Below are 20,820 nucleotides of genomic sequence, written 5' to 3' on the forward strand. Positions count from 1 at the left end.
TCGAACGGGCTCAGGAGCCAGTCAGAATGACTGGTCGGAATGCTTTCTGTCTGCCTCTTTTGTAATGAGGCGGTGGAAAGGAATCCGATGGGCAAATAACGAAGCATCGTAATCGGCCTCTTAGTTGTGAAGTTGGGATTCTTTTAATATTTGGGAAAAGCATCTTTCAAAAAGCTAGATTTTGTCTGTCTGAACCTCCAGTAAACATATTGGTATTAGCCTGTCATCAGTCGGCCTGTCAGTGCATCAACTTAATGAGACCTGAAAACTGCTCCTACAGCTGAAACGATGGCTTAGACCTCTTGCCAGGAAGAGGTTGGTGTGAGGTATCTGAGACATATCAGCCCAGCTCAGGAAGGGAATCTGGAAAGGGTTCAAAACTTTCATTAACATTTAACATTAACATTAAAGGATTCAGGGTGAGGCCTAACCATCTAAAATTATGTTTAAAGGGAGCCCTGTGAAAAAGAAGCTTTTTTGTTCCCTTTGGCTTTCTGTATCCAGTACCTGGCCAGTGGGAAAGTCAGGTGTTCCCAGAAACAATTTGGTGTAGCTGAAGAGCATGCAATGATCATTTCCTTAAATATATTCCTCACTGAAAGACAAGCCAACTCTAAAGGCAGAAAGGCTGTGCAGTTTGGGATTTTCTTTAGGAGAGTGTACTTTGCGAAAACTTGGAGTAAGACAAGCAAGATATGTTATGGAAGTGGAAGGTTTGCCCCTCACCCACAACTCTTCAGAATACTTTCTGGACTTGGAACAGAATATTAGGAGCTAGAGCTGCTGTTTGAATAGTGTGCAGAGATTTGATGGCTGGATCTGATCCCACCTAAAGGAAGAACAATTAGGCTTCAAGGGGCATTTTGATAGCATTCTCCTTGATTACAGGGCCAAACAAGTTTCAAGAGGTCATGTCCTGAAGCGCAAGGCTGAATCGTCGCAACAGGGCCTGAACTGAACCATTGCTGGTAGCCTTTGCTGGAGTCGGTTCTGCATTCTAAGTTCTGTCCCTGAGTTCCTGTTAGCTTTAGAAGTGCCCAAGAGGACATACTATTGAAACTATGAAAAGTTGAGACTGGGAGCATTTTTGGACTTTAAAAATCTTTATAGAGATTTTGCGGACCTTATTGCAGCATTGGCCAATTTTTAGAAGCACTTCCACAGAGATAACTCCTGGTTTGTCCCACTGGAAGATATTTGAGCTTAAAAAAAAGACTAAGCGCTTTCTTCACTGTTTGCCAATGGGTTACTCAATCAAAATATTAATGGTATCCTGGCAACCTTATTATACGTGCATTATATCGTAATGCAATTGCAATCAGCAAGAAAGTTAGTTTCAAACCTCTACCAGCAAGATTTTGTGTATGGGTGGCTCTGAAGAAAAAGATTTTGGGAGGATAAATATTTATTAAACAAAAAAGAGGGGGGACCAAGGAGCTAAGAAAGGTCCAGTGTCCATGCTCCAAATACAAGTCTGATTACAAAAAGGAGGACAAAGTTCCTATACAAAGGTGCAAAAGTCACCGGTGTATCAGGGTGCAAACAGTCACCCATGCATTAAAAACAGGGAAGGAAAAGGGAAAGGTAATCCTAGGTATAAAATATACTAATATGAGAGGGAAAGGCATTCAACATCCTCTGCTGCCCTCACACACCCCGAAGGATGTCATGCTTCATCATCGGGCATTTTGCTCCTCGTAGGGCCGGCGCTGCAATTCCCTACGGGTCCCCCGAAGGGTCACTTTATCGGAGTTTTTTTTGAGGAAATGCCGAATGTTGCATGAGGGTGTGTGGGAAAGGGTAAAGGAGGGTAATTCATGTATGTGCAAACGTAATTGTGTGATAAAAATCCAAGGGTATGAAAGCAGCGTTAAGTTTTTCTTAGTAAACCCTTGGCAGTTAAGAATACTGCTTAAAAATGACGGACCCCAAAAGGCCCACTATGCCTGGGTGTCTACAGTCGCGGTCGACATGTTTCACGCCTCTGTCGCCCATAGGTCATTGGCGCTTCTTCAGGACCAAACAAAAAACAGTGAAGTGCACGTGAACATAATACATAAAAGTTAAAATGAGAACCCTCTTATCTCAGCCAGGGCGGGTAAGGAAGCCTGTATACCCTCTATGTAAATTCAGCTGCTACACAGAAGCTGCTCCTGGTTGATACCAAGCACTAGTAAAAGCACTCCTCCAATGGTCAAGATAATGGACGCCCGCGTATAGACGGGCTGTGGAAACAATAGACACAGGCCAGGCACATAAATAAAAATGTGAAGGCACCAATGGAGTTAGGTGAAAATGATGTCAACCATCAAGTGACTGGAACGAAATGGTACTTACAAAGATATACGGGTGCTGCCTCTAGTGCACCTACCCCTGTCCAAACGCTCGCCGTAAGTAAATTAAGAACGGCGAAACGTGGGATTTTAAATCAACAAGTTGGGCACACCCTCATGCAACATCCGGCATTTCCTCAAAAAGATCTCCGATAAAGTGACCCTTCGGGGGACCCGTAGGGAATTGCAGCGCCGGCCCTACGAGGAGCAAAATGCCCGATGATGAAGCATGACATCCTTCGGGGTGTGTGAGGGCAGCAGAGGATGTTGAATGCCTTTCCCTCTCATATTAGGGTATTTTATACCTAGGATTACCTTTCCCTTTTCCTTCCCTGTTTTTAATGCATGGGTGACTGTTTGCACCCTGATACACCGGTGACTTTTGCAGACCAGCATGTCCATGATTGCTTTTACATAAATAATCTTTTTTTTTGTAAAGCAGCTTGTTTTCCTTAATGGAAAACGGGATTCTTTACAACAGTGAAAATGAGATTTTTTTCTTTCATTTTCTAAGAGCAGGCAGTGGTCCGTGGGACCACTGCCAGCTCTTAGAAAATGCATTTACAGACATTCACAAAGGGGAAGCAGTCTCTTGGGGACTCCTTCCCATTTGTGAAAGGCTTACCACCTACTTGAAGTAGTTCGTAAAATGCAAATGTTTTGCGACTGCAGTTTGGTCGCAAAGCATTCATGCAGACCTATGCGATTCAGTATTAGTGAGGGACGCCCTAAACACGACTCTTTCTAACAGCGAATTGTTAACCCATTTTGCGATTTGATAACAGGTTACAGAATCACAAAATAGGGATTACTGTATCAGAAGAGCACTTTTTTTGCGTTTGCAAAAGGCTGACTCTGTGAACCGGCGCGTTTGCAAAGGCAAACAATTAATTTGCATCCAGGCCTTTATCTTATCAGTTTCTAGTTGAAAGACTGAAAGCACACAATATGGTTCTATGACAGTTATCAGCAGGGGAAATATATCATCCATCACATTTCAAAGACCATATAGAGGAAATGAGGTACAGCAAAAATACTAAGATTGACTCAATAGTGCAAAATGTCCAATTTCATCGACTGAGTGAAAAACTATTAGCTTTACTTCTGATGTCTAGAAGAGCAATGAGAAAGAGATGTGAACGATTAGATGTGGATCAGTATCATGAAAATTCAAAAAAACAAATAGCCCTTTAAAAAATGCTGACTTATTCATGTCATGTATATATTAACAAAAAACATTACAATACCTTTCTAGTTTAGAAACCTATTAGAATTCACTCAATAGTGCAAAATGTACAAGGTCAGACAAGGAATAAAAAGTTAGACTTACTGATGATGACTGAAAGAGAGATAAGAAATTTATGTTAATGATTAGATATATCAATTACTATCATTAGAATTCAAAAGTATACTCAGCCTTTTTTGAAACCACAGAAATGCTACTTTCAATACTAACAAAATATATCTAAATAACCATTATTTTTTAGGAACAACTACACTATTTGCTGTACAATTCAAATGATTCAGACATGATTGGGCTTGACTGAAACAGAGATAAGAATCTGATGTTGGCAATTGCAAATGGAGTAACAATAATCATGTCTCCTTTGAAACCTGTCAATGAGTGTTCGCTACATTTTAATTGATCCATAATGCATCTGTCAGCAAACACCTTCATTTAAATGGAAAGAAAACAGAAAAGGATTTAACTCAAGTGGGCGCTCACTGGCAGACAGGCAGTGACAAGCTTTTTTGACAGTACTCATCTATACTGATGATCAAGAAGGTAGGAATGAGTAAACTGAAGTATGTTTTAGTATTTGTATGCTACAAATGGGTTGCAGAAATAACAAAAGACAGCACCAAGGTAATTTGTATTTTTAAAGAGCGCCCACCCTAATATGAAACAAGTCTACTAGTGGAGAGGAAGGGTTATGTTCCTAGAACATACTGTTCTACATTGTATGTGAAATGCTCCTACATAGATAGAGCCAAATGTAATGTTTTGTAAGTCTACAATTAACCAGCACACTCATTTTGGTGATTGGAAATAAAGTAATGATTCATAGCATGTAAATGAGAGTTCAAAAGTACAATGCAGTAAATGAAAGGTACCATTGAATTAGAGACTTTACTAATAATGCATAAATTGCAATAGAAAATTGGAACAAAATAATATGTGTTTACTTTGTTGGAATCTGGGTTTTGAGAAATGAAAACAACAATAAACTATCTAGGTGGTCAATTCATTGATAGAGCCTATTTAAATTAGGCACAATGGCCATATTTCATGAGATAAATCAGAGCACGGGTTTAAATTTACAGGCAAATATTTTGATGGTAATTGCATTAACTGTTGTAGATTTATGCTCCAAGAGTTTGGAGAAATTTGTAGTAGTTAATTCCCACTCAAGTGGAGTAAAGTGACAATTCAATAGCATGGCTTTCTTTGAACGTTTGGAATCACCCTAAAACATGTATATTCGCTGATGTTTTTCTACTCCAAATATAATTGGAGTTTTACTCCTTATTCTGTTGGCTAAAAGATCACCCTTAGGTTTTATTGCCCTGAAGGGAGAAGGGCTTTCTCCATTGGGAATGTATAATACAAAAATGTGTATTTACACATGAAGCTTAATTCTCTCCCTAAGGAGTTCTTCGTTTAAGAGAATTCCACACAGGGATAGAGGAATTGGGTCACATCTAATGACATTCCACCTATCATGTGTGAGGACCTACAGCCAGTGCAGCAATTTCAGGCCTACTACCTGGACTATTTGTTCATAAAAAAAACTGAAAATATACTGGTCTACCAGCATAAATCTCCAAATGTAATGTTTTATTTTTCGTGAATTGGGTCCAATACATTCAACACGATATTATGATTTAAAAGAATGCATACATACTAGTAAAATGGTGGGGTTTCATTAATTTACATAGTGATAGCAAACAAATATGTCATATTTCTATTTTACTGTTTCTATTCTGAATTCACATTTATAACCTATGCTTTGAATATAGCCAATATTACAGCAAAGTTAAAAATCCAAAGATGATGGTAAAACTAACTAAAGTATGCTTTTCTGTTTGATTTATCAAGATTATTTGTAATATGTTTACTTTCTTAAAGGTTGGGAATGGTGGGACTTTTTGATAGCGAATGGCATAAAGCGTGCCAGAAGATCTGCAAAAGTGAATAGGCATGCCATTTTGTTTTAAGTTTCTATGTTCCTGAAGCATACAATAGTCTGCTAATTTTTACAAAAAAATGATTTCTGGGTACTTTTACTCAAAATACAAATCAATGCCCAAGTGATATAAATGTAAGTGACACTTAAATATTTTATGCTTTCAAATTTAAAAATAAATGATTTAATTAGGTACATCATAAAACTGGTTCTTACCTCATACATAGGCTTAAGGAGAATGAAAACAAAAACAATATATTAAACAAATGCATTCTAAAGAAAGACAATAATGATTCAAAATCTATACTGGAACAAATAAATGAATTCCTAAATATTGAGAGTGAGAATTAAAATCAAACACATTGGACCACTCACTTTAGTTCAAATCAATATGAGGCTCCAATCAGATTCAACATCACAATGTAATAGCAAAGCTTACATTTTAATCAGAGAATTGTAAGAAAGTTCCAATTATTGCTTGGTCACCCCTATTTCTATGCTGACTGGAATAACAGTTTTTGCACCTTTGCAGAATGGGGTACTGCTGCCATGCCCTACTAAATGTTCTCTCAGCATTAAAGTATTGCAAAATTGTTTACACCTCAGCCTTTTTTTAAACCACAGAAATGCTACTTTCAATATTAACAAAATATATCTAAATAACCATTATTTTTTAGGAGCAACTATACTATTTGCTGTCCAATTCAAATGAATCAGACACGATTGGGCTTGATAGGAACAAGCACACATTTAACTGAATATGAGTCTAGCCAGTGCTATTTAAACTTTCCCAAATGCACCATAATTAATCAAGTACATTTGTTGAGAATGATTTATGCTCCAAGACACCATGCTTGAAGTGACTGTTATCCTTGTTTTTCTGTGTTTTGATAGCCCAAAAATGCTCCCAATTTTAGGAATGTTAAAAGACTCTTTCCAAACTCAGGTCATTTAAAGTCAAATTACATTCATAAGCAGTCATTCATTTAAAGTATAACGTTATCCAGTGTACGTGCTTTTGTTTTTTTTATGTGTGATTGTATTAATGATAATCAAATACCATTTTCAAGACTTTCTTCAGTATCACTTCTAAAACTGGAGTGCAAGCACGGAAGATTAAAACATTTCATAATAGATATAATATTTAAAGGGCTATTTAATCTAGTGTTAATGCTAGCTCAGCAGGGGCAAGTGTTTAATATGTTGCATGTGTGTGTCCAACATGGTAAGTAATTGCAAGAGAAGTAGCAATAATCATGCCTTTTTACGAAACCTGTCCATGATTGTCAGTTACATTGTAATTAATCCAAAATGCTTCTGTTAGCAAACACATTCATTTAAATAGAGAGGAAATAGCAAAAGATTTAATTCAAATAGGGGCTCACTGGCAGACAGACAGGGACAAGCTTTTTTGACAGCACTCCACTAAACTGCTGTGCTCCGATTTATTTATTTTGAATCCTACTTTTGTAGGGCACATCGAGAGTCTGGTTTGGTGATGCTTGACTTAGTTTTAAAAGAAAACATAAAGGGGCATATTCTCAAGGAGCTATTGCCGAATTTACAGCACCTTATCGCAGCCAAAGTTGCGATAAATTTAAACCCCCATTCACAAGCTGGTGCTAATAGCCCAAAGCACCAGTTTACCTGCGATAGCAGCCGCAAAAAACATCACCACAAATGACCACGGCAACTATTGCTAATAAGATGCAGAGTAGGCTTTCCCGTGCAAAAAGCAGCAACAAGACCACTCCGCAACATTCACAGCGACCAGCCAGATCGGCGATAAGATCCCAAAACATGCGAGAAGGTATGACAGCAGCTGGAAACTAACACCTGCTCTGACCTGGTATAAAGTCGGACCACAGCCTGCACCACAAAAGGGAGGCCAGCCAGGAGCCACACCTAAAGAACAAAAGATGCCATGGAGCCACTGAACATGCGGCCCGGACACCCAAGAAGGCCACAACATCCACTGCCACCACCCTCAGGACCAACCCCCACCCCCATGGACCTCACCGCCACCCGGACCAAAACCGAGGCAGCGCAAACAAAGACAGCGACCCTCCGAAAATGCACAAACCTCACAGACCCAATACCAGGGAATGTCACTGCCCACCACAGGCACAAAAGGACAACCATCCTACGCATCCTGACCATCATTGTGCACAGGCTGGGGGTACCAACACAGCGGACAACCAACATCCCACCTCAGACCATACTGCTGGCTGTGATGCACCTGTTGGCCACTGGTACCCCCCAACCAACATCTGCGCGAGTCGGAGGAGTCACACAGCCAGCCCAATCCAAGTCCCTCACAACGGTCATGGATGACACCATAAGCTTGGTACCCTACTATCTATACTTCCCACGCACTGCGCAGTAACAGCCAGAGACCAAGCAAGGCATCTATACCACAGCTGGCTTCCCGCAAATTTCAGGGGGCAATTGACTGCACACATGTCCTACTTGTGCCCCCTGGCAACACTGCACACAATAAGTGCAAAAGAAAGCGCACGTATCTCACCAATGTTTAGGCAATATTGGACCACCAATGAATCCTCGCCAACGTCGTCGCCAACGCCTCTTGCAGTGTGCATGATTCCTACACTTTCCAACAGTCCATCATCAAACTGTGCTACCAGGATGGCACCTACAGAAATGCACTGCTCGTTGGCCAATACCAAATGAGCACACCACACACCTCAACTCCACAATCATGCAAATCACAACTCTGGGGATGCACTCGTCACAACCTCACTTACAACATGCACACCCACCAGACACAAAAGCACAACTTACTGTGGGAACCTGGGCCAGCCATGTACATTAGCCATAAACCGTCCGAATGAGTGAAATTTACCAATTGGATACATCGGACTCTTCGCCACTAGGTAATTTGTAGCTCAGAGTAGCTTTCAATATAAATTGCTGATAACTAGATCTACATGAATAATCTAAATGAGACCTCATTGTGTCTCCTCATACAGACTTCCTGGAATTTTTGAACAGGAGCTCTTTCAAACAATACTTTGGTTTTACGAATAGAACACCAAGGTAAAACAAAAAAAAACAAAAAATTGGGGGGGATTTATACCCGGTTGTTGTTATAATTGGAATTATACACTAAAACTATCATAAATTATTTGTAGGTACTAATACACCAGGATGCACACATGAAGTATTGTGCTCCTTCGAGATCTGATATTAAGGTAATAATTTTCTTCTCTAACAGAGGTAATGGTTAGAGTTGTGCCAATCATGAGACTTAGTTAAATCGCAGGTACCTTTGTTTTTACAGGAGACTGTATGGGAAGTTGGAACTGTGGACCAGCTCTTTTTGTTTCTCCATTCTTAATGGGTAAGAAATAAGACCCATGTCTAGGCTACGGCCCTGTAATTAACCTCATCCACCACCATTAGTAATCTTCATTTTATTTCCCTTAGGGCTATTATTATCACTTGGTTGCCCCCACTTGTCCTGATGAAGACTCGCAATCCCCAGGTTCAAATTACCGGTTGGGCATAAGACGAGTCGAAACGTCGACGGTATCTTCATTTTGACCCTGGACCAACCATTAAAGAACTCTATATAGTGCAAGAATTTTAAGACATATATGTCTTGATTAAAAAAGCTAAAAAGGTCTTGGCTAGGGTTTCAATACGGAGAATTGTTTGTCCGATATTGTTGTTTTTTTGAATAATGTGAACATTTTGTGTCTACTAATTTGATTTTCCTTTTCTGTCTACTTGATTCACACCCCTGATCACTTCTTTTCTTTTGCACAATCCTTTCTCTTGGGCAACCTTTGCGTTTTTACAAATTTGAAATGAAATATTGTGTATAAAATGAATTACCTTAAAACAAAAATAAGTTAATAAATCAAAAGTGATTTCTTTAACCGTGGTGGAGGTTAATTGTGTGGTATTAAGTTACTTGTGTACAAACAGAGCAGATAAGTTGGGGGTGCTCTGGATACAGAATACTGTGACTATAATTGATTAAGTCAATCGTTACAATTAATAGGTCTAGGACCATTGTTTCTTCTACTACATTAGCCATAAACGCATGTCACCTCAGCCACACAATAGCAGATGTGGGAAGAGGTGGGGGCCAGACATGTGCAAAGGAGGCAAGTGACCATTAAATATGAATGTACACAATTCCAAGTGTGGCTTGGTTGTGCTGGACAGACTGCAGTATGCAGACCACACACATATCCATGTAGACAGACCCCGCTGGTGTATGGAGTGCAGTGGACAGTGGACCCAACCATGTCACCACAGGCAGTGGAGGAGATCAAGGAAAAGTAGCTTGTTACGTTCTCCCTGTAAGAGTGAGCGGAGTGGGCTGGCCCGGCGTACGCCAGGCAAGTGTAGGGGTGTAAATAAAAGGCACGTAACTCTGGGCATGGTTCTCATCCGGAATTTCCAACATCTCTTCGAGGACTGTGCCTCTCACCCGCCACCGGACCGTCACCATGAGTGGAGTTGCCTGCAACCCTGTGCGACTGCTGCACCCTGGGACGCTGGTCCCTGAACCCGTCCTACCCGCCCCTGTGCACCCAGACCTCAATGGCCACCTTCTGATACCGTCGTATGTCAAAGAGGGCCCACCACGTGCCGGTGCAATCTCCAAGCCTGAGGGCCACGACCTTGGCAGCCTCCTCCGACCATCAAGGCCTCTGTGAGCAAGGCCCGCAGTACTCCTTTTACATTGACGTACTCTACTGGCAGACACAGTGGACAAGTAGGTCACACATTTGGAACTGAGTCTTGATTACACCATGGCAGAGTACATTCATAATGGATGAGTTCATATCACTATACTGCCTTCAATGTGGTGACACCAAGTCTGTGCATAGCATCACAACCACATGTGCATGTGGGCCCACACAGACTACTGCCCTCGGCCTACGCTGCGCACGAGTAGATCACACATTTGGAACTGAGTCTTGATAACCTGATGGGCGAGTTCATATGTACGTGGGATGTTTGATGTCACTATACTCCCTTTGATGTGGTGCCACCAGGCCTTAGTAGTACATCACAACCACCAGATTCTGTGGGCCAACACGGACTACTGCTCTCAGCCTAGGCTGCGCTCGAGTCAGTCACAGAATTAGAACTGAACATCGATTATGCAAAGGCAGAGTACATATCATTGCACGCAAGGAGAGGTGGAAGAGGATGACACGTTGCATTTTAGCGGAAATAAGGTTCATCTTTACGGATGTGATCGAACACTACCAGCAACTGCCCTGGTGTGACTAACTGTGCATCGTGAGACAACAACACGTGGCTGTGGGCCACTGCTGACTGCTGCCTCCGGCCTACACTGCGGTCCAGTAGGTCACAGAGTCTTGATTTAGCAATGGCAGAGTTCATATCATTGTACCAGCATCATCGCAGACTGCATCCCTCTCAGCCCTGGGGCCACTAAGTCTGTTCCCCTACATTCATGGACACTCACTGATCGTACCTTGGTGGCATCTGAGTCTATGGACTAGGGGGTAGTTTTCATCCTCATGTAGCTGATACAGAATTGGTTCTGGCAACGAGTTTGTCTGCTTCTGGATAACATCAAACCTTCTGTTTCATGCCCTTGAGGACACCTCCCACTGTCCCCCACAACCCTCCACAACATTCACCTTCGACATCGATGAGGACCCGCCCAGTCCACGTGGCAGGGTACCTGTGCCGGCCGCTGTGCATCTGGGGGCCACTAACTCAGTGCTGATCAGGTCCGGGACCCCTTCTTCTGAGATAATGGATGGCCTCTGAGGTGATGGCCTTGGGGTCATCAAAGCCATGTGTCTGTGGCCCTGTGCAGTCCGCTGCCTCCAGCCTCAACTGCGGCCCACCAGGACTCACAAATCAAATTGAGTCCTGACCGGCCCAGACATCGCATAAACGCAGGAGGCACATGTCACCACCGCCAGGACCAACTCCAACCACCAGCTGCCAGTGTCCAAACGGTCATACTGGCAGACTGACAGAGTTGCTCGCACTTGTGGATGCCATCTTCTGCCTGATCCCCTGCTCAGCACTCCAGTTGCCACTGAATCAGTGCACCGCAACCCATGGGCCTTTACTGATTGAGTTTTGTGATGTGGAGAGGTTGCACAGCAATGTCAGCTCAAGCAGTGTGGGAGACCTGGGACACTGATGAGGAAGATGATGCAGGTCTAACACACCCCACAGCATCTGCATCAGGAATCTCTCGAAGGGACACAATCTTTGACTTTTTCATCACATGAGCACACTCAGCTCTAGTGCCCCAACCTCATTACACTGCAATTCACGGACCCTTCTGATTTCATGTTGGGTGACCTCTGGACTTGCTCTGGCTCCCTCCATGTTGCTCAGCAGTTGACTCAGTTATACAGGTGTTTTCAGTTCCCGTTGCACTGGTGTCCAGTGAGGGCTGGCTTACACTCACCCCACACACATCCAGTACATGCGTCACTGTACATGTGGCCCTGCCAATAAAGAGCCCATAGTCAGTTCAACAAAATATCTGTGTGTGTCCCTGTGGTCTTGTTGTATGCATGAGGGCCTAGGACCTACAACATTACATTGAGCTGTGTACAGCGGGCGCAGACATGTCACAGCAGGCAGCAGGTTGGAGTTTGGACACGTAGCTTTATCATCACCCACTCAATTCATAAGGGAAGTATTCTGGGCCATCATAGGCAGAGCCAACGTGGGTTGGTGACTGCAATTTGCATGCCCCTGGGCGTGGTTCTGTACCATGAATGTGCATCTGCTTGTCTCTCTTTGGCAGTGTGGGTCTCCTTTGGGGGAGTAGGTGGTCCCTGAAGGATAATAGACACCAACGTATTTGTCTTCCATGGGTTTGGACCCCACCCACAACTGTTCGGCCACCTCCTTTTGTCGTGCTGAAGCCTGGCCATGGGGTGCCATGTGTGGCTGGGTGAAGTGTTGTGAGCCAGCTGTGCTTGCGGATTCATACTGCTGTGTGGTCTGTTGCAGGGTCTGTGTTCTCATCTAAGTAGCTTTGCTGCCCGGGTTCTGGTGGTGGGTTGCATGGGATTGTCCATGGGCTTTTGTAGGGCATCAGTGTCGAAGGTGAGGTATTCCTCTCCGGCATCACAGATGTGTTGTCTTCTGTGCTCTGCTGGAGATGTTGTGTGCCCCTCTGCAATGTGAAGGGGAGATGCAGGTTGACTTTGTGTTGACATGTATGTTGGCGTATTGTTCTTGGTTACATGAAGACTGTATGACAATGTACATTGTGACTGTTTGGGAGGTGCTGAATATTACTGCGAGACAGTGTACATTTGGACTACATGACGGATGTGAGGTTGTACGCGTACATTTCCATTTCACAGTTTCCGGCTCTATCAGATGTGGTAGGCATGTTTCTCCATGTATGTGGAGCCAGTTGTGTCCTCTGTTCTGCCATGTCGGCTTTGCGCATTGTTTTTTTTTTTTTTTTTTTAAATCCTCATATTGCGAAAAAACTTTATGTGTATGGAAAAATTTGGATTCTGCCTCTCAAGATTCTGTACCGTCACTGCCCCATGTTCTCTCTTGTCTGGGGAGTTTTCCCTTATCTTGCTCAGTCAGAGGAGTTCCTTTTTCCATTTACATAGAAACATATCTGTAATCAAAAGGAGGGGAGCTAGCCACCTTGGCTACTCTATGAGTATCATACTCATTTAACCAGATTATGCTTTCGCTTTAATCATAGGACAGTGTGTTATTCAGAGGTCAGATATTTTTCCATAATCTCCCTCCCCTATTATCTAGTTTATTTATCTTAATAGCTGAGTTCATCCACTCTCCATGTGTCGGAGGGGATGGGCCAATCCACTTAATGCAGATCTCTCTTCTAGCGACCACCATTAATACAAAAAGAAGCTTTACTTCCAATACCGTTAGTTTAACATTCTCTGTTGTGTTATCAATACCAAAGAGAATAAGGGTTGTACTTACTTTTAGGTGTTTCTGAAATATCGAATTTAACGTCTTACCAACTTCTTCCCAGAATGTTCTTAAGGATGGGCAACTCCAGAACATATGGATGTCATCTGCCTTTTCTTCTCCGCATTTAGGGCACTTTTTGATAGCTGCGTTTTTTAATTTTGAAAGTTTTTTTGGTGTCCAATACGCTCTATGCAAAGTATAGAGATGATTCTTTTTCAGTGCCGCTGATTTTAATGTTGACCAACATTTCTCTATTGAATCTTCCCATATACTAGTTAGATCTTCTGTAATCAGGTCTTTCCCCCAGATTTGAATTGCCGTCTGGGAACTTTCGTCTTCTTCCATTATTAAAAACCAGTACCACTTGGATATCTCCTTGTTTATGGGTAGATTTCTTATCATTTCTTTCTCTATAGTTTTGCTATCCTTGTCATGTGTTGGTATTGTCTTTGCCCAGCTGCTTAATTGGTAAAACTTAAATTTTGATATTGAACCATTTGAGATCTTGTGCATTTCTTCCCATGAGATTAAAGTTGACCCGTTTAGAAGTTGACCCCAGTATTTGATATTGTTTAGTTTTAAGGGGGTGGCCATGGCGTCTTTTAAGCAATCCGGTGTACCGGGGGAATTCCATATCGGTGCCATCGTACTGTAATAAGGAATATTTAGGATTGTTCTAATTTGTATCCAAAGTTTAACCGCTTCCTTTATTGTCTTTAACTTGATTTTCTTGAAATATTTTTGGTGACCAAATTTAAAAAGAAAGTGGTCCTCCGATTCAGTCATAGCTTTGAGGTGTTCCGGGTAATACTGGTGTATTTTTAGGAGGGATCGTATGTTTTTAAATTGAAAGGCTCTATAGTATTCTGTTAGGTCTGGGCTTGCTATTCCTCCTTTCTCTTTTTTCCTCCTTAATTTTTTCCATGAAATTCTGGTTCCTTTGGACGCCCAAATAAAACTCGCGATCTCTCCCTGCAGTTTTTTTAATGCGGCTTTCTTGAAATCCAATGGAATATTATTGAACAAGAAGGTATATTTGGGAGTATCATCATTTTTATAATATTAGACCTTCCTATAAAACTTAGAGGTAGGCTAGACCATATTTTAAGTAATTTCCTTACATCCCGGGCTACACTATTTAGATTGTTTTGTGCAATTTTGTCTAGATCTTGATTTACCAAGATGCCTAAGTATTTTATCTCTTGTTTTATGTTGGGGCAGTTTAGCTGTGTATTCCATGTCATTATTTCAGTTTTTGTGTGGTTGACCAAATATCCTGACACTTGTCCAAAGTTACTTATAATTTCTTCGATAGCTGGTTTAGATTTTATATAGTTGTCAGTAAATAGCATCAGATCGTCTGCATATAGTGCTAACTTTTTTACCCAGCCTTGATATTTGAATGGAGTTATTTCCTTACAGCTTCTAAGTTTGTTTGCCAAGGGTTCTATGTATAAATTAAAAAGTAGGGGAGAGAGTGGGCACCCCTGTCTAGTGCCTCTGTCAATTTTGATATTACTCGTAAGGTTACCGTTAACCAGGATTTTTGATCTAGGGTTTTTGTAGATTTCTCCTACTGCTTGTCGAAAGGAGTCCCCTAGGTTATTTTTAATCATTATAGTATTCAGAAATTCCCAGTTTACTCTATCGAATGCCTTTGCGGCATCGACAGTTAATATTGTGATAGGGATGTGTTTTGACACAGCTATGTCTATAGCGCTAATAAGTTCATGAGATAGTTCATGTAATTGTCTTCCTTTTGTGAAGCCCTTTTGGTCTAGATGTATGATTTTCGGTGTAACCTTCCCCAATCTTTTTGCCATTATTTTAGTGAATATTTTATAATCTGTGTTGAGCAGAGATATCGGCCTATATGATTCACATTTTTTGGGGTCTTTTCCTGGTTTTAAAATGATTGTTATTACTGCATCGTTCCATGTGTCTGGCATCTTTTCTTTGTGTTTAAAAGATAAGTTTATCAGCTCTGTTATATGTGGAACCAGGGTTTCCAGTAGTGACAAGTGCAACTCATTTGGCAATGCTTCTGGACCTGCAGCTTTTCCTTTCTTCAGAGTAACCTCTGTTGGTGAAATTCCATATTTAGTTCGTTTTTCTCCTCTTCCGATAATTTTAACATTGGCGTATCCCTTAGGTATTCCTCTATCTGTTCCTTAGATGGGTTGACATCTTCAGTATATAGTTCAGAGAAGAAGGTTTTACATTTGTTTCTGATTTCTTCTTCCGCTGAAGTCAGGCTTATTTGATCTTGTTTCCTTAAGGTTTTTATCTTGTTTCTTACTACATCGGTTTTTAGTTTCCATGCAAGCCATTTTCCGCATCCCTCTCCATATTCATGGTTTGCTAGCTTGCTTGCTTCCCACTTTGTTCTTACTCTTTCTTCCAAAATATCACTTAGGGTGTCCTTCTGCCTCTCTCTATCTTTTAGCAGGCTTTCTTTCTTGTCGGGATCTTTTTCCACTAATATTTGAGTATCTAGGGTGTTTATAATTTTTTCTAAGTCTGTTATTTCCTGTTTCATTTTTTTTGATTTATGTGATCCGAGGTTAAGTATCTTGCCCCTTAATACCACCTTATACGTATCCCATACAATTTGTTTTGATGTTCCTGATTTATTGTTTTCAAAAAAGTTTTCAGTTTCTTCTTTGAGTGTTTGTATAATTTCCTGATCCAAAAACATGGCTCTTTCCACCGTAAACCTTTTATATGTGTGAGATACTTTGATTTGTAGTGTTAACTGTACGGCGGAGTGGTCTGATATGTGAGCTGGAATGTGGGTCAGGTTTGTTACACTTTCAGAGAGGCTTCTTTCTATTAAGAAGAAATCAATTCTAGATCTGTGACCTAGCTTTTTATTATATAATATAAAGGGTTGGGTATTGTCTCCTTTTTCTTTCCATATATCTACAAGCTCTAAATCTCTCTTATAAAACCCGATCCACTCTCTCATTTTTGGCAGATTAGGTAAGTTGGAGTTTCTTCCTGGGGGTGATCTATCAGTTTTTGGGTCTAATATGAGGTTGAAGTCTCCTCCTAGAATTATTGGAGTATTAGCTAGTATCAGTTGCATGTACAGTTTCTGTAAAGGTTCAGGGTCATCAAAGTTGGGGCCGTAGTATCCTGCTAGTGTAAAAGCGGAATTCCCTACTTTTATTCTTGCTATTGCCCACCTACCTTTACTGTCGACCTCTGATGATTCCATAGTCGCGTTTAGGGATTTTTTAAAGACTATCGCTACTCCTTTGATGTTGCATCCTTGGTTTGTGCAAATATGCATATCCACCCATCCTTGGTTTTTCATTATCTGATCCCACTCCTCTTTCAGTAAGTGTGTCTCCTGTAGAATCATTATTTATTTCACTTTCAGATGCCTTAAGATATTCCAGTATTTTATTCCTCCTACTTCTCGTTCTCATGCCATTAACATTCCAGCATAATAGTTTAACGCTTCTGCTGGTGTCCCCCATTAGATTTTTTTTTTTTTTTAAAAGCTTTGACTTCAGCTTTTGTTTATCACTTTTAGTGGCTTGGATAGTGAGATTTTGGTGTCCCATTTTTTTCCATTTTTTCTCAGTTCTGAGGATTATTATTTATTTTTTTTCCCCATTTTGCTCCCCACCCATTTTTTCTTTTTGTGAGTTTTTTTACTTTTTTGATTTTGTGTTTCGTTCTTACCCTCCCAGAGGAAGCCTCCTTTTTCTTTTCTTGGGGCTTTCGTCTTGGCCCCTTTGGGCTCCTCAATCTAGACCTGGAGTAACTTTTTGATACTCTGCGCCATCACCTAGTCGCGAATATTTACGAGTACTTGTTGTATTTTATCATTTCTTGATCTTAGCTGTTTTATCAACTTGTAGGATTTTCCATCCGGACACTGTCCCTCATTAAGGTGAGCAGATTTTTCACTTCTTCCGGGTCTCTGATATTTCTCATCTTGTTGCGCCACATGATTCGAAGGGAGGGCGGAAATTTCATTTGTACAGTAGCCCCTAATGTTTGTAACTCTGGCATGAGTTTTCCCAACTCCCATTGCCTGTCCTGTGATGCTTTGGACATATCAGATCTAATTCTGAAGGACCATGAGCCTTTACTTAAATGTCCTTTCTTCAGAGCCTCACCAAGAATCTTCTCTTTTAATGTATACGTCTTGAAATTTATAAGAATTTTTCTGGGTGTTTTTCTCTCCTTGGCTCTTCCAAACGGGTCTCTGTGTACTCTCTGTATGTCCTGTTCCAAGGTTTCTGCGTCGCTCCATGGGAAGTATTCCACCAAGAGATTTACAATAAATTTCTTTATATCGGTACCTTCCTCATTTTCTGGAACATTTAAGACTCTTATGTTGTTTTTCCTTGCTTGATTTTCGAGAGATTCCAATTTCTCGCTCATATGTTTCCCCTCTTGTCTCAATGTGTTTAGCTCTTTCCTATTACTTTCCACCCTGCTGTTTAGTCTGTTTACTTCACCCTCCACAGCAGTAACCCTCTCTCCTAGAGCATTTAATTTATAGTCCAATTTTTCAGACTTCTTGGATCTTATCCTGTTTTGCTTCGGATATGGCGAATTTCTCTCTCATTTCGGTCCATATTTTCTCCAAAAGCTCATCAGTGGTGCATTTAGCTTCTGTTTTTTCCGCCCTCTCGGTCTCCTGACTCTTCTGCTTCTCAATGTCTCTTTCCTTAGAGGTTTCCCACTCTTGTAAATCTTCTATTTCGTTTGTTGTTAGGACTGCTGTGCCGGTTATTGGAGCTATTTCCTCCATATCTCGGGGGGAGCAGAGGGTTCTGGGTTCTTCCATTTGTTTTTCGGCTTGTTTTGTTTCTAAATGAGTTTTGTCTGTTGTTTCGGAGGGGGTATTAGTAGATATGCTGTCTTGCTTTCTGTCGTGTGCTTGTTGCTTCTGTACCTTAAAGAAGGTTCTCAATGAGGGTGTAATTTTTATTTTTGGAGTTGAGACTGAATAATCTCCAAGTAATTTCCCGTTATCTGTTTTTTTTTTTTTTGGGGGCTCAGGGAGTGTTTTTTTTATTTTCTTACGATTTACCTCCTTAGGGGTGATATTCTTGGGGTATTGTTCTTGTCTAAGGAAGTTCTTGTTCCTAAGGCTATACCTTGATACCACAGTTGTCAAATATTTCTTTTTTTCTTTACCGCTCTGTTTGGCTGGATTTTGTATTTCCTCACTCTTTTGATGCAAGTCTATCATTTTGTTTCGGTCTTTGTTTTTAACCTCCCTGATTACATCAATATTTTCGCTTGCTCCCCCCTCCTCTGATAGTATTTCACTCATGTGTTGCTTCGCTCTATTTGATAACACTGAGTCTCTTACCTTAAGCCCCCGAACACAGACACACTGTCTTTCGCCTGTTTGTTTTCTTTGAGTTTTAAGCTCGAGTGGGGTTTTCTCCCAGGTCGTAGTATGAGCTGGAAAGGGGCGCCTCAGCCCTCCACCGTTACTGCTGCTGCCTCCGCTAATCCCCCGGAAGAGGAAACCGAGCCTTCCAGTCACTCTCCTGTGGGCCGCTCTTGCTCTTCCTGCCTCCGCCCAGACTCCGGGGAAGCCCGCGCTGCACTCCAGAGCAGCTGCCGAATCCTGCGCGCCACACTCGCCGGACCCTCCTTGCACAGGGGAAACTTCAAAAAGTGAGTGATAGACCATCTCGGTCTAGTTGCGTTAATCGTCTTTTTTTTTCACCAGTGTTCAGTCGTGAGTGTCTGCTCATATTCACGCTCGTATTCACACAGAGCAGTATAATTATATCACCCGCATTTTCAGACTTCAGATCCGCTGCTCCGCTGTTTGACTAGTTTTGCGGAAAAACCTTGCGTGTTGCTGGCGCCGTTTAAACCATGCTGTCTGGCTCCAGGTCTCTTAGTTTGAGGAGCGCTCCGACCGAGCGTCCTACTCGGCCGCCATCTTCCTCCGGTGCCTTTTTATTATTGCTTTGCACATTGTACCATGTTGTCGCCAATGTGGGTGTGCTGTTCTTTCTATGTGTGTGTGCTGCAGTGTACCACTGGGATCAGGGATATGATCCAGGGTAATTGTGGGTGTGCACTGTGTTACAACTCATTGTGTATGTATGCCATTGTGCCCATCTCCTCTGTCCTCCCAGTCCCTAGTCGTTATTCACCCTGTTGATGTTGTGTCAGGTCCTCTCCAGCTGTGTTCGTACTCCCTACTCCTTGTACCATATCCACACTGATGACTGTGGCGTCAGATTCCTCCAGCTCCTCTGTGGCGCAGGACTCCCACCTCCTGTCACCGTTGCAGGCTTCCTGTTGGCAGCGGGTTTGTGCCTTCTTTAGGTTGTCACTTCATGCATGTTGGTATGCTCTAATTGAATTCATGAGTTATTAAAAAACGTCATGGAAATTTAAATCCATCATCTTTTTCACCCGCGTTGTGAGCGCCATAGATGAGTTTCCTGAATGCGGTATGACACATAGTGCCATAAGGAAATGATCCCCTGAAGAAGGGCGGTTCACCTGCCCAAAATGCATTGGGGCTAATGCACGCTTGTTTTATGGATTTAAATGTACATGAAGTTTTTGAATAACTCATGAATTCAATGAGAGCATACCAATACAGCTCACAATAGGAGGTGTGTTGAAAGATTGTTATTTGAAATTCCGATTTCATTGATTACATTTGCCACCTTGTACCCAGGTAGTGCATTCTGAGGGACACTTCCCGGTGGGGAGGTGCAACTGTGGTAATTACCAATAAGCCCAGGTCTAGGTGATGATACCTCAGTGCACGCCCTTAAATTTGATTTACACTAAAGAAATTTCGCTTTAACTTTTTTAATTCAACGGAGTGCATGATCCAATACCTTTGATTCCATTTATTTGGAGCACATTAATGTGCTTCAAACCCCACAGACCACTAAAATTAGGCAAGAAGGAGTGAAGTGATGTATGGTTTGGTTTTTGTATTCTACCAACGGGTTGTAGAAATAACAAAAGAGAGCACCCAGGTAATTTATATCCTTAAAGCGCTTCAATGCTAATGGTAAACATATCTACTAGTGCTAGAAAAGGGCAATGTCTATGAAACATTCTGTTAAACATTTTTTGTGGAATGCCCTTACATTGATAGGGTACACTTTTATGATTTGCACATGTATAACTAACCAGCACACTCATTTGTCTGATTGGAAATATAGAAATGGTTCATAGCATGCCAATAAGAGTTCAAAACTAATAGGGAGTAACTGAAAGGTAACATTCCTAATAATGCATAAAATGCTAGAGACATTCTGAACAAACGAATATGCTTTTACTTTGTTGGAATGCAGATAGAGAGATAAGTAAACAATGACACTGTTTAG

Source organism: Lissotriton helveticus, chromosome 7 (assembly GCF_964261635.1).
Source record: "Lissotriton helveticus chromosome 7, aLisHel1.1, whole genome shotgun sequence".
Classification (NCBI taxonomy): domain Eukaryota; kingdom Metazoa; phylum Chordata; class Amphibia; order Caudata; family Salamandridae; genus Lissotriton; species Lissotriton helveticus.